Below are 13,293 nucleotides of genomic sequence, written 5' to 3' on the forward strand. Positions count from 1 at the left end.
CCACTGGATCTGCTGGACCACGTGAGCCGAGCGGCGGAGCAGCTTCCGCGGCAGCCTGACCTGTGAGCTGCCTTCTCTTGTTTGGGCCCCACTCAAAATATCTGGGCCCCTGGCCTAGGCAAGTTGACACATAAAATCAACCACATACGGTGTCCACCTCCCATATATCCTGATTTAATTGGTCTGGTCTGAGGAAGGGGCCAGGAAAATGGAAAAGGATTCTAAGAAAAGGAGATGATGTGGGATACTCAAAATAATGTCAGCTGACAGTGAGCCTGGAAAAGTAACGGGAGTTTGACAGAAAGTGAAGATTCATCTGTTGGATGTTGATATGTGGAAGATTCTCCTTCAAGTGGCAAAATTTTAAGGACCTCGTGTATATTTCTCTTTGAGTTCAGACACATCAGCTGGTTCTTACATATGTTGATATTTTGATTTTTTTGATATTTTGGTTTTTATTGTATCAACCTTTAGGTATTACAGAAGAGCTTTAATTATAGAACATAATTTTTTAAAATCTTGACAATGTACAAATAGTAGATAAGTACCTGGAGAGGAGAGGTAAAGGCCTGGTGGAGGAAAAGGTCAGTCTAGTTGTCAAGCATGTGACACCAGTTACCTGCCACCAGAAAGAGCAGGTCCATGATGTCAACCCCCTATAGGGTTTGCAGGGGTTGGGGTCACCAAGAAAGACACAACTCACATGGGCACTGGATGGGACATACAGAAGAGACAGAGCTCAATCAGTTTCAACAGTGAGCGTCGGTCCCCTACAGCCAGTGGGAGATGGTCCACCCCCACCCCTCTCATGCAGCCGGTGACAGACCCCGACCCCTCCTCACTGGGGGCAGGTATGGCAGTGGAACTGGCCAGCAAAGACGTACACATCAAGCCTGGAACAGGGAAGGTATTCCCGGATAAAGGGAGAGGCCTCCCCAAGCCGTGAGGGCTCTGTATCTCCATGTAGAGATGTCCCGGGCTTGAGACCGCTCTTCGTGGTCATGCGGGGGTGGAAAGACGGTGCCCACGAGACTGCCTTTCCCCACACTCCTGGGCCACATCCTCAGTGGGGGGACCCACCAGATCCTGTCAAAAGGCTGGGAATCCAAACTAACAATGTCCACTATTTAAAGTAGTAAAAGCACTCAAGTAACTGTTTTATGGTTGAGTAATTGCTGAGTGGAACTAATAGCAATAATGAAGGAGGAAGTTACTTTTTTCCTATGTGTATTTCTTAACTTTTCCAACCTGTTTGATGTAAACTCCTTTTCTCCAAGAAAGTAAGAAGAATTTGAATTCCTTTCCCAAGGGTCTCTTGCATGCCACCTGGCTTTCCCGGCTGTGCCAAGATTGCAGAGTCCTCACCGCTTTTTACCCAGGCCGCTTCTCAGGACTATTGGCAGCCAACGTCCTTGATGGAGGAGGTAAGTTCTGGGAGGAAGAGCAGGCGTGCTTACTGCTTTCTATAAAATGCGAGTTTCCCAGCTCCAGGTTTCTTTCCTGTAATACAACCGACTGTCTGAGCAGGCGTCCCTCTGGGTCCACTAGTTGCCCCTGAGGGACTTGCAAGGCGGGGGGGTGGGGGGGGGGGCAGAGCCTGTGAGAAGTTCCCGGGGCCAGCTGTGCCCCGGGTGAGTTACCTGCTGTCTCTGACTCAGGAACCTCCCTCTCCTGCTGGCATCCATGAAACAGTAACAGACTCACTTATTTGCCTGTAAATAGAGCACAATCAAATCCCAGACCCAGCAGTTACTTCTGAAAGAAAACACTTTTAAAAATAAGAAAATGAGTAAAGCCACCCAAAATGATAATTAGCATAGACCAGCAAGCAATATAAAAGGACCAGCAAGCAATATAAAAGAACCAGCAGAACAAATGGAAGTTTTAGGAAATCAGAAAGGAGATTTTTTTCCCCCAGCTTTGCTGAGCTATAATTGACAATATAACTATTGTGAGATTAAAATGTACCATGTGATGATTTGATGTGTGTATATCTGTAAATGATTACCACAGTAAAGTTAGTGAACACCTCCATTACCTCACAGAGTTATAATTTTGTGTGTGCGTGGTAAGAAGTTTTAAGATCTATTCTCTTAGCAGCTTTCAGATTTATAACACAGTATTGTTAGCTCTGGTCCCCATGCTGTACAGGAGGCTGTTTGAATGCTGTTGACAATTCAAAGGCCAACAATGGGCGGAGCTGTCTGAAGGCCATTAAACCTCTGTGGAGAAGATTGTTTAGCTTCTGAGTCAAGAGTAAGTTCAACAGTCTTTAGGTGGGAAAACATGTACTTATCTTAAGCCAAAAAAAAAAAATTGTAAAGTTCAATTAAGCAGTCAGGAGGGAGGGTATAGCTCAGTGGTAGAGCACATGCTTAACACGCACAAGGTCCTGGGTTCAATCCCCAGTACCTCCATCAAAAAAACATACATAAATATGTAAACTGAATTACCTCTCTCCCACCAAAAGAAAAAAAAAAAAGAAAGAAAGAAAATCAAGCAATCAGTTTGTAGAATCTACAGAACTCTAGGGGGAGAGAGAGAGAGAGAGGTATGTATCATGAGCCAGGAACCTGAACTATGCAAGGCCAACTGCTTTTAAGTTTTGAAGCACTGGTGGGTTTGTTTTTTTTTTTAATGCTGAGGGCTTCTCAACTAACTCATCTCAGGGAACTGCCCTGCAGAGGGGGTGTCTGGTGCACAGCAGGGGAGTCCCAGGGGGTGGGGTTGGTGGTGAGTCATCAATTCCAACGAAAAGCCACCAACATAACTGAAAATGATGTTGGTTTACCAGAAGCCAGAGTCAAGCTCTTCTCCTCTGGGTATGACATGGTGAGCATGGGCGAGGTGGCCACCCACCATCAGATGTCGGGGCCCAAAGGGAATGCACAGCCCCATCACTTGTCCTGAGACCATCAGTTCTCTGCCCGAGGTCACCATGCCCTCTGGAGACACTGGCAATATCTGGAGATGTTCACTGCCAGTTTACTGTCATCCGGTCAGTAGAAGCCAGAGAGGTTACTGAACATCTTCCAATGTCCCCATGAAAGAACCGCCCCCACAAAAAGTTATCTGCCCAAAGCGTCAACAGCTCCCAAACTGAGAAGCAAATACACTGCCATTTGCCTGGGGATCAGCAGGTGTTTTCAGGATCAGACAGAAGACACTCAGTAAATGTATGTGGATGAGGATAAAAAGCTATTATCAATAAATCTAGAAGTGCCCAGGGCAGTGCTGGAACAGAAGGAGCCCCGAGAAGTTCCGAGGCTGAGAAGCAGCCCTTGGGGCCAGGCAGCAGGGTGTGGGCTGAGTCTCTCCAGTGGTTCTTTAGGGGGATGATGATGAAGAGTGATCTTTATATAAACTTATATTTTTCTGAATTTTTAACAATGAACTTGTATTACAATTCAAGAAATTGTCTGTAATGTACAACCTGACAACTGTAGCTACCACTGCTGTATGACATACAGGAAAATTAAGAGTAAAATCCTGAGAGCTCTCGTCACAAGGAGAACTTCCTTTTCCCTTTTTTTCTTCTGTTCTTTTTATCGTATCCACGTGAGGTGGTGGATGTTAGCTGAACCTTTGACAATCATTTCACAGTAAGTGTAAAGCTGTTATGCTGCACACTTTGAACTGACACAGTGATGTATGTCACTTATTTTTCAATAAAACTGGAAAAATCAATAAAAATGTACTTGACATTTACTAAAAAATATTTTTTTTTAGCTATTGGAACAATCTAGTTTCCCAAATTGTCTGTTTCCTGGGCGTCCTCAACGCCAACCATGCACCGTGCTGATTCCCTCCACACGTGCAGAGGTTAGTTCAACCCTGTGACGTGGGACTCATCAAAAGTTTGAAAATCTTCCTACTGGTGAAGAAGCCCTTGGTAACGTAAAGAGAACTGAACTGTGAATTGGAGCCCTGGGCTCTGGTCCCAAGTCTGACACCAACATCTGTCACCTTGAAGAAGTCGTGTGAGCTGTCGGGACCTCAGTCCCCTCAACCGTGGAGCAGCCAGGATGAGAACAGATGTGTCCCAGAGCCCGTCCCGGCCTGGGTTCTCCCTGAGTTGCTCACATAAGAGCAGGGTGGCTGCAGCTGGGGGCAGTTCCCCTTTGACATAGCCACCCCTGGGCTGCCTCCAAGTGCCCCTAGGGGACACGGTCCCAGTGAGTTTAAGGGCAGGGCAGGGTGTGTCCCAGCTTTCTGCTTTCATCACTCATCAGAGACCCCCAAGTTACACCTGCTCCTCAGGGCACATCTCACTGGGCAGGCGGTAAATGTGAGCTTATAAGCAGCCCTGATCCAAGGTGAACGTCGGGACAACTTTTCCTTACAGACCTTCTCAATTTCACCGTGTTTAGCAAGCGTGAATCGTCTCCAAGGCCGTTGGGGAGGTGAGATGCAGATGCCTACTTTCTCTTCTGCAATGGTCATTGTCACTGTTGTCACAACGGGGACACTGACGAGCAGGAGGAGCTCCTCCGCCCCACACCTACCAAGCACCTTCCGGGCTCAGATCACCAGCTGGCACTCACTCGTGTGTCCTTTGCCTTGATCAGCTCTGACCCTTCCCCAAATGATGGGCCTCTAAAATAATGAGGGAGTTCTGTCATCTCTCTGCCTCCCCTCTTGGGCGTTAGTGGGGCTACAGGAGTGGAGAATGGTCCCTGCCGAGGCTCTTCAAGTTATGGCCAGCACCCCGGCCGGCAGCCTCCTCCTCAGCACAGCACCGTTTCAGAGAAGTCAGAAATTGCCGAGACCCTGTGTGCTTAGAATTTGAACATTAAATCCAATATCCTGTGATGCACTTTGGCTGGAAAGCTAACCTGACGCACGTAACAGGCTGAGAGGGAGGCCGGGGGCCCGGAATACAATTGAGCCTGGGTTCCAGGGGCAGGGCCCCCGCTCTGAGCTGAGCTCCTGCTGCCTAATTTACATCCTTCTTTAAACTGATTCTGTTCTCTGAGTGGCACCCGTGTATTTTTGGCAGTCAGATATTAATAGTGGTTTCCTATTTTGTTTCTTAGCCATCAGAGGTGAGTAGTTCCTGGGTGAAGGGAGGAGCAGTGGTAATAATGGAAAGATTAGATTTGGGGGTGAAGCTGGGGTCACAGCGGGCTTCCCTCTGTCCAGGTTATCCTGCGCCCGGTCCTTCCCGCGCAGGTAAGGAAGCAGCGTCGGGCTAATCCGGTTCACTCCCTCATTAATACCGCTGGCTCTTGTGATGGCTGATTCACCTGGACCTCAAGGACTGCGGTGTTGTAGCCACAGAAGACCTCAGTCAGCCCAAGGGACAGTGAGCAGAAAGGCCAAGAGGCTGGACACCAAGAACTGAAAGGCCAAGAGCCGGAGCACCGACACATGGCTGGGCTCTGGGATGGCCATCCCCGCCTTGCTCCTGGAGTCACCCGCTCTGACCGGCCTTGCGGGTTTGACGCTCCCTCTTGGACAGACAGGAGAGTGACAGTTATGGAGCACATGCCTGAGCCCCTACGAGGGGAAGCCTTTCTGAGGATCCAGACCGATGCTTGTGTCAAGATGTCTTCCCACTCTGGCTGGCAACTCCATGACGTAGTCCCAGTCCTGGGGAAGTCCTGGGAATTGTTCGGCCTATTGCTTCCTGCTGGCTGTATCCCTGTCCTCACACAGTGTCCTCACTGGGTCGCCTGGAGCAATATTCAGTCACAGTCTTGTCTCTAGGGAACTCTCCAGAACACACAGTCTCTGTCTGTTTCTGTCTCTATTTGTCTCTGTCTCTATTTATCTCTGTCTCTGTTTGTCTCTGTGTCCGTCTCTCTGTCTCTGTCTCCATCTCTGTCCCTCTGTCTCTCACTGTCTTTGTCTCTCTCTGTCTCCATCTCTGTCTGCAGCCCCTCCTGTTCCGCCCTCCTCTCTTCTAATCCTCACCACCCACGTCTCCCTGAACTCTGATCTGTCTCTTCAACTCAGTGAGACCACAAAACTCCCCTCCCTGTCCTGGGCCTGGAATCTGCATTCAGGCAGAAACCTGGGGCCATCACGGGGCTCCCCATTTCTCATCTCTCAGTGATCAAAGTCCTGTTGTCTAAAGTCAAAGGGATGCCTGTTGTCTAATGTCTGAACCCATTTTTCATAGATTCTGTTTTTCTCTTTATTTAGGGAGGGGTCACCTGTCCTCTCTTACTCCATCAGGGATGGAAGTGGAAAGCCTCTCATTTATTTGTAAAATCTGATGTGAGGATTGTTCCCCATCTGCAGGGAACATCTTGGCACATGTTCTTCAAAATGTATTTTGATTTTCAGGTATGCTCTGGTGGCGCCTGCAGCAGATGTTAGAACTTCAACATCTGGTCCTCAGCTTTCTCTGTGCCCACCCGTGGATCACGCGTCCCCACCTCCGTGGAATTAGGCATCACCGTGTGACCTGCTTTGACTGAAGAAATGTAGTCTGGAGCACTACATATACTTCCAGGGGACGCACGTGACCGCACATCTCTCCAGCCTCTCTCTTCTGTCACGTGGTGACGGTGAGGGTCAGTGTGGACGCGGTGGGGCTGAACAGCTGAAACTCTCAGAGGAGGGACCACCAGGAGGGTTGCTGGGACCCACAGCGGGATTTGCATGAGCAGGAAGCAAACTCCTGCCTTGCTGAGCCGCTGGGGTTCGGAGTGACTTCTTATGCAGCAGGAGCTACAGCCGCCTATCCTGCCAGCATCTTCCCTCTTTACTGACCCACAGTACGAGTTCAACTCCGACCCCAGACAGGTGTCCACAAATGTGTTGGCTGAACGAAGCAGGAGTTCTTGAAAATGTGTAATAGCCATAAAACGAAGAGCAGGAGGAAGTGACACCAAACAAATAATGACAGAAACAAACCATTTTTTTGAGATTCATTTCTTTGGTTGATGTATTTAAATCACATTCGGCTGGATCAATCTGTTGTAATCCAGAAGGGTTTATACTTCCCTTGCCGCAAACCTACACAGAATGGAAAACGGACTAGCAGGAATGGTAGATATGTGTCCACGACAGGAGACCTGACCCCGATGAATGGAAATTTTTCTGAGGCACCATCTGTCCATGGTCCTCTTCCTTTACCTGAGGTCAGCTGTGCATTATTTAGTGCGGGAGGAAATGCCTCTGTGGTTAAGGTTTATTTCCCAACCACCTGTAGAGGCATTCTCCTCCCAGCTTTACCGAGCTATAATTGACATATAACACTGTGTGAGTTTACAGTGTACAGCAGAATGACTTGCTATATGCATATACTGTGAAATGATGACACAGTAAGTTTAGTTAACATCCATCATCTCACATATTACAAATTTTTCTCATGATGAGAACTTTTAAGAGGTACTTTTCAGAGCAGCTTCCTCTAACTTGCTTCCCAAAGAGGAATTCTTAACCTTCAGTCCATATATTACTGGGGTGTGTGTATCAATGAATCACACGCAATTGTAAGCAAATTATGTGCCTGTTGTACATTTTTCCTGGCGAAAAATCATCAGATTCTTAGAGGTGTGGGTGACTCACTGTAAAGACAAAGTCAGTTTCCTCACCTAACTTTTAGTCTCACATTTCATCAGCCGAGTCCTGTTCCTTTTCTTGTAATTGCTCCTCCTTCTCTCTCCTTTTTCTTCTAATACAGAAACTGAAGGACCGTCCTGAAGAGGGAGGCTGAGTCATCTCACAAGTGAACAAGAGGCAGTTTCCACATGGCCCTTGAGGTTCTGGCTGGTTCCCCAGGTCAGCAGGACACAGGGATTTAATCCAGGCCATCCTTGTGCAAAGTACCCAGCGGTGCTTGGCATTTCGTGCTCAGAACCACTGCGGTGAGTGACTGGGCAGAGCACAGGCCTACTCTCACCCTTCGGCCAAAGGAGGGGAGAAACGGAAAGCAGCCAGGCTGGAGGGGAAAGCAGAGAAGGTCCTTCCTCTGAGAAGGAGCCCTGCCTCTCACGGCTGACGGCCCTGTTCGGCTCCATGTGCAGCTTTAGATTTTTGGATCCAGGGTGGAGCGGGAAGTGTTGTGGCAGAGGGAATGAAAAGGGAGGGCAGAGAAAGTTGTAAGTGTATCCTCACTGTTTCCTGGCACTGAGAGTTAGAGAAAGTTTATATAACTAATTGTGAGCAAACCTTCTAGATATGAAGAGAGTGAAAAAAGTCTGGCTATCTAGTCAATATTAATAATCTCCAGAAATCTGTGCAGGCCCCCGGGGGTTCCCTGGGCCCTGGGAGGCAGGAAGCAAGTCAAGCTTGAAAGCAGCCGCTGTGGCTGAAGCCCCCCTGCCCCCTGGAGGTAGCTTAGGGGGAACCGGGCCTTGTGTGCAGCTTTCTGCTCACACATCACAAGTACGCTTAAAACACAAACTATGGGACACTGTCATAGTATAAAAGCCATGTCCTCAAGGAGAATCAAACAGGATAGGGGGAGGGTATAGCTCAGTGATAGAACGTGTGCTTAGCATGCACGAGGTCCTGGGTTCAATCCCCAGTATCTCCATTAAAACACAAACAAAAACCCACCAGAATATGTCTTGACTTTAAACTCATCCAACGTTATATGTCAATTATACCTCAATCAAACTTGGGAGATAATTGGGAAATAAATCTTAACCACAGAGGCATTTCCTCCAGCACTAAAAAAAAAATGCAAAGTTAACCTCATGTAAAAGGAGAGGACCAAGGCTGGCTGGCTCCTCACAGAAGAATTTCAATTGAACAGGAAGCCACAGAAGGAAGGACTCAGAAGATAAGGCGGAAGTGAGCCAAGTGACCGGAGGTAGCAGCTCCCGGGCACTTTTTATTGTGCTCATGAAACTGCGGCAGATCCCTTCTTGGTTACCATCTTTGCTGTGTCTTCCATGGGCTTGTGTTCATTTTTGTGGTTAAAATAGTCACAGAGCTTGGTCGGCAAAAACGCTGTAATGTTTTCTCGGTTGCTGTCAGCTTTTTGTTATCTGATCCACCTTTTCCTCCTCACTCCCTTGGATATATGTCCACAGGACAGTGACAAGTTGGCCTCCCATTTTCAGAGCTACAATGAACATACCAGTGATCTAGGCGTTAGTCAGCAGATGGGGAAAACCACCTAAGCCTGCTCAATTTGTCAGCCAGCCAGTGGAAAAACAAGTTCTCTCAAAAGGTAAAATATGAAATCAGAGAGTCAGAGGCCAACAGAAAAAAACACCAGGTGGGAAGTTTGGAGACCTAGTGTCTAGGAGCAAATCCTATCAGGGCTTCAGTGTTCTCGTGAGCAAAACAAATCCTTCCTGCCCCTTCTGCTTCATCATTATTGCCTTGGGAGGAAGTAAATGACATAAGGAAAAAGTTAAAATAGTTTATAACTGTTCTTGGCAGCATTAAGACTTACACCAAAATAACAAGGTGACCAGATGCTTGCTGTGCTAGACATGGCAGGCATTGCTGGTCATCCAGCCCAAAGCCCATTCATTCCCAACCCCTTTCTCTCTTGTTCACTTCAACTGAAAAGACTGGAAAATTATCTATTGTAGCTAATGGGAGTCACATGACACAGTTCTGACAAATGAGTCTAACGTGGAAATTTGTTGGGGGCTTCTGGAGAAGCTTTTGCCTTTTTCTTATAAAAGGGCCAGATATAGCTGACCTAGATTCCTCTCCTTTCTACCTTGAATATCAGTGTGATGCCTGGAGCTGAAGCAGCCTTTTTGTGATCGTGAAACAACAGGCCAATGTGTTAAGACTGATGGCAGAGAAAGAAGGACCTTGCCTCGATCCTTGATGACATTGTTGAGCTGCTGCCCCAGGCCCAGATGACCTACCTTGAGACTTCTTGTTTATTTAAGACTTCTACAGTTGAGTTTCCTGTTACTTCTAGCCAAAGCATTCCTAAGTACCTCTGATACACTGCTATAATATGTTATTACTGGAAGATTGAACTAAGTTAATTTTATTCAAAAAGGAATCATCATGTAGTAATCTTCAATTTCACTTTACTTTTGGGAAAACTATATGATGAAGCAAAATTTAAGAGAAAAATTTTTAAATTTTATATTTTGATAATTTTTAAGTATACAGAAAAGTAGAACAGCATAGTTTATTTTAGATGTATATTTTATTTGTAAAATTTATATTTCACTTAAAATTTATTTTATTATATTTTATTTTTAATTCTATTAGAAGTTTATATTTTGAAAGCTTTCAAATGTACATAAAAATAGAAACATAAAGAAAGTTTCTCCTTTCTCACATACCCACAGGATGGGGTTAGTATCCAGCCTCTGTCTGCATCCCTGCAGGGATGGGGAGCGCCTACAGGCAGCTTTTTTTAATTTATGTAACAGTAACACACATCTAATTGCTAAAAAGGACTTGTGAATGTTGAAATGTTGAATCAAAACTCACTCCTCTGTAACTTTCTTCTTGCTCTCTGGAGTGACAATGTACATGCATTAATATTAAACACTTCATGGCATTTTTCTTCATCTGTGGATCTGTATCCCACTTAGAAAGGGGGCATTCCTGGTGAAGTGTTAAAGATAGAAAGGAAAGAGGCCTCCCCATCCTGAAAGGAGAGCACGTTTGGGAGGCCTGCTCTCCCTCGCGTGCAGGGAACGCTGGGGAGGAGGGGCTTGGCACCTGAGAGCCTTGTTATTTTAGCATAAGGCTTAATGCTGCCTAGAAACAGTTATAAATTACTTTAATTTTGTCCTTATGTGATCCTCCCCCTGCCGCCTGTCTGTCTGCCCAGCTCTTGTGCAGGGCCACGGGGGCTGCGGGGGACAGACCTTGTCGGAGCTCCTTCAGCTGACTATAGAGCCAGATTACCGTCTGAACAACGCCCACCCCCGAGTGTGGAATTGGACTGAACAATGGACAGGCAGGCCCTAGCTGTTCTTGGCCTGGGAGAGGCCCCACCCCCCCCACCTGTGACAGGTGTGTCTTGGGTTGTTTTTCCAATTGTGGTGCTGGGCGGGGCCCAAGGCCCAACTGGCAGCTGGTACACCTGTGTGTGGAGCTGGGTCTTGGCCACAGAAAAGAGTAGAGCTCTCCCGGTCCCCAGGGCTGACAGGCACCCCCACAAACCCATCTCTGCGCGACCCATCTGACCTCGGGGATCGCCAGCTTTCAGCAGGAGACCGGGAGGAGGGGCCGGCGGCCACAGGAGCCCTCGAGGGGTCCTGTATCACCCCGGCTTCTGGAGCTGCAGAGCACCCCATGTCTGCGGGTAGCCGAGTTGCCTGGCACACTCTGGTCGGGGTTCAGTTGGCATCTGGGAGGCTCAGGTGCAGTCCTCTGAGAAGTCGTGGTCTTGGGTTGAGGTGCATGAGGAAAACCAATAACAGCCTACACCCAGTTATCTCCACCTGAGGTCCTAAGTCCAGTTTTGTGTGTGTGTGTGTGTGTGCGCGCGTGTGTGGATATAGAGAGATAAATGCCTCATGCTCCTTGTTTACAAAAGATAACTTAATAAAATGAACTTGCAAGCAAGCAACCCCTCCTATCAACAGTGCCCAACACCCACCCCACAGTCCAGGCCCGCAGAGCCAGGCAAGCTTTCCCAGGGAGCTGAGCCAGGTGACCTCAGGCCTCACCTGCTCTGTGCAGCTTCCCAACCCTGGCAGGGTGGACGGTGGCCAAGACAAAGAGTTGTTTCTGGAATGGCGACACCAGAGAGCTAAAAAGGAACTCACCTTCCTCACAGCTGGTAAAGTCAGCTTGGTCTCCAGGGCAGCCCTCTTCTCCTGGGCTGTGGGCTGCCTGCGATGGAGAACACAGACCAGCCTCCCACTTCTCTGATGACCATGGCTACTCAATTCTCCTCTTGCGTTATCCATGCCCTGTGCATAGGCATTTCAGTTCTAGACTCTGGGCGCAAAAGATGGAGGCCCGCATCATCTGAGCTGCCCTTGGCCCAGTGTCTATGTAAGAGGCTCAGTTTCCTAGCCAGCTCCATGCAGGTGCTCGTGCATCCTTCATCCCTTCACTCAACAGGGACTCATTGACGCCAGGTGCTGGGTGTCCAACAGTAACAATCCAGACGTGGCCCTGAAGCCTGCAGGACAGTTGGGACACGCGCAGTGATGACTAACCCCAGCGTGGTGCCCCTACTTGCCAGGCACTGTTCCACGCCCTTTACTGTATCTTAATGCTCACAGTGTTCTTAATTCTCACACATACAAGGTGAGGAGTCTGAGGCACCAAGTTAGGTAAATTGCTCAAGATGGTGCAGTGTGGAAAGCGTGGATCCAGGATTGAAGCCCAGGTCAACACGCTGCGTTTAACTCCTACACGATTCTGTCTGAATGAGGGTGACCACACAGAGCACAGCTGTGTGAAGGTTTCAGAGTGAACTGCCAGTGGGGGAAAGAACAGGGACGTGTGGTAGGGAAATAGTGTGGTGGGAGCCCTCAGAGGGGCCACGTGGAGGCTGAAGAAAGGAGGCTGAGAAGGATGCAGCAAGAGTATGGTGGTTCACACTGGCGTCTGGAGTCCGGGGACCAAGCGAGGGCAGCATGCCTGGAACTCAGGGGGGAGGGGAGGAGAGGATGGGAGGACAGCAGGGGCAAAGAGGGGACCCCACTCGGGGGGGACCCCCACCCAAGTGCTAGCAGAAGCTGTGACGAGGGGTGATGTGACTCACCATGCTGTGAGGAGAAAGCAGAAGGCTAGTTACTGCCAGAGTCCAGCGAAAGGTGGTCGCAGTGGTCAGGAGGAGAAGTGGGCCTGGAGGAGGCTGACCTAGTTGGATGTACATGGATGGACAGATCCAGCTTGCTTCCAGTGTCCTTGAACCATGCTGGGAACCTCCCCACCCCCAAATCCTGCAGACTGGCTTCATTTTAAGATCATGATCTCTGAGAAGTGCAGAGTGAGGGGCATGTGGGGCGGAGGGAGGGTCTCCTCTTTATAGTGGGACTCACTAGTACTTTATAGTGTACTCTGCTGGGGACAATCCAGGAGAGAGGGCAAGATGGGTGATCTGGGACCACGAGGCTAAGGGAAGGAACAAAGTCATTGGTTAGGGAAGTGCATGGGGTCTGAGCACGTGGAGGCAAGTAGGGACTGGTCCTCCCTGCACTGCAGGGAAGAAGAGGATGGGGGAGCTTTGGTGTTGGGAGATGAGGGACTTCTCTTCAGGTGGTTCTACTTCCTCAGGGAAGGATGAGGCCAGGTATACTACTGAAGGTAGTGGGTGGAGCAGATGGGATGTGTGAGGAAGGAGAAGGTGGAAACAATTGTCTTAGAGAAAATGAGCTTAACTGGGTAAAACTGGGATTAATAAGCAATTACATTCTGAGATCATGAGGCTAAAATTCATAG

The 13,293-nt window shown here is 48.4% G+C and overlaps 1 long non-coding RNA gene across 1 annotated transcript; it reads right to left on the bottom strand.

Moving 5' to 3' along the window:
• Positions 1-490: 490 nt before the first annotated feature.
• LOC116665457 lies at positions 491-11,981 on the bottom strand. The gene is made up of 3 exons (XR_004322089.1): positions 11,664-11,981; positions 1,641-1,712; positions 491-1,500 (listed from the first exon to the last, which is right to left on the bottom strand). It is a non-coding gene; the product is annotated as an uncharacterized LOC116665457 (long non-coding RNA).
• Positions 11,982-13,293: the final 1,312 nt, after the last annotated feature.

The sequence above is a fragment of the Camelus ferus genome, chromosome 8 (genome assembly GCF_009834535.1).
Source record: "Camelus ferus isolate YT-003-E chromosome 8, BCGSAC_Cfer_1.0, whole genome shotgun sequence".
NCBI lineage: Eukaryota > Metazoa > Chordata > Mammalia > Artiodactyla > Camelidae > Camelus > Camelus ferus.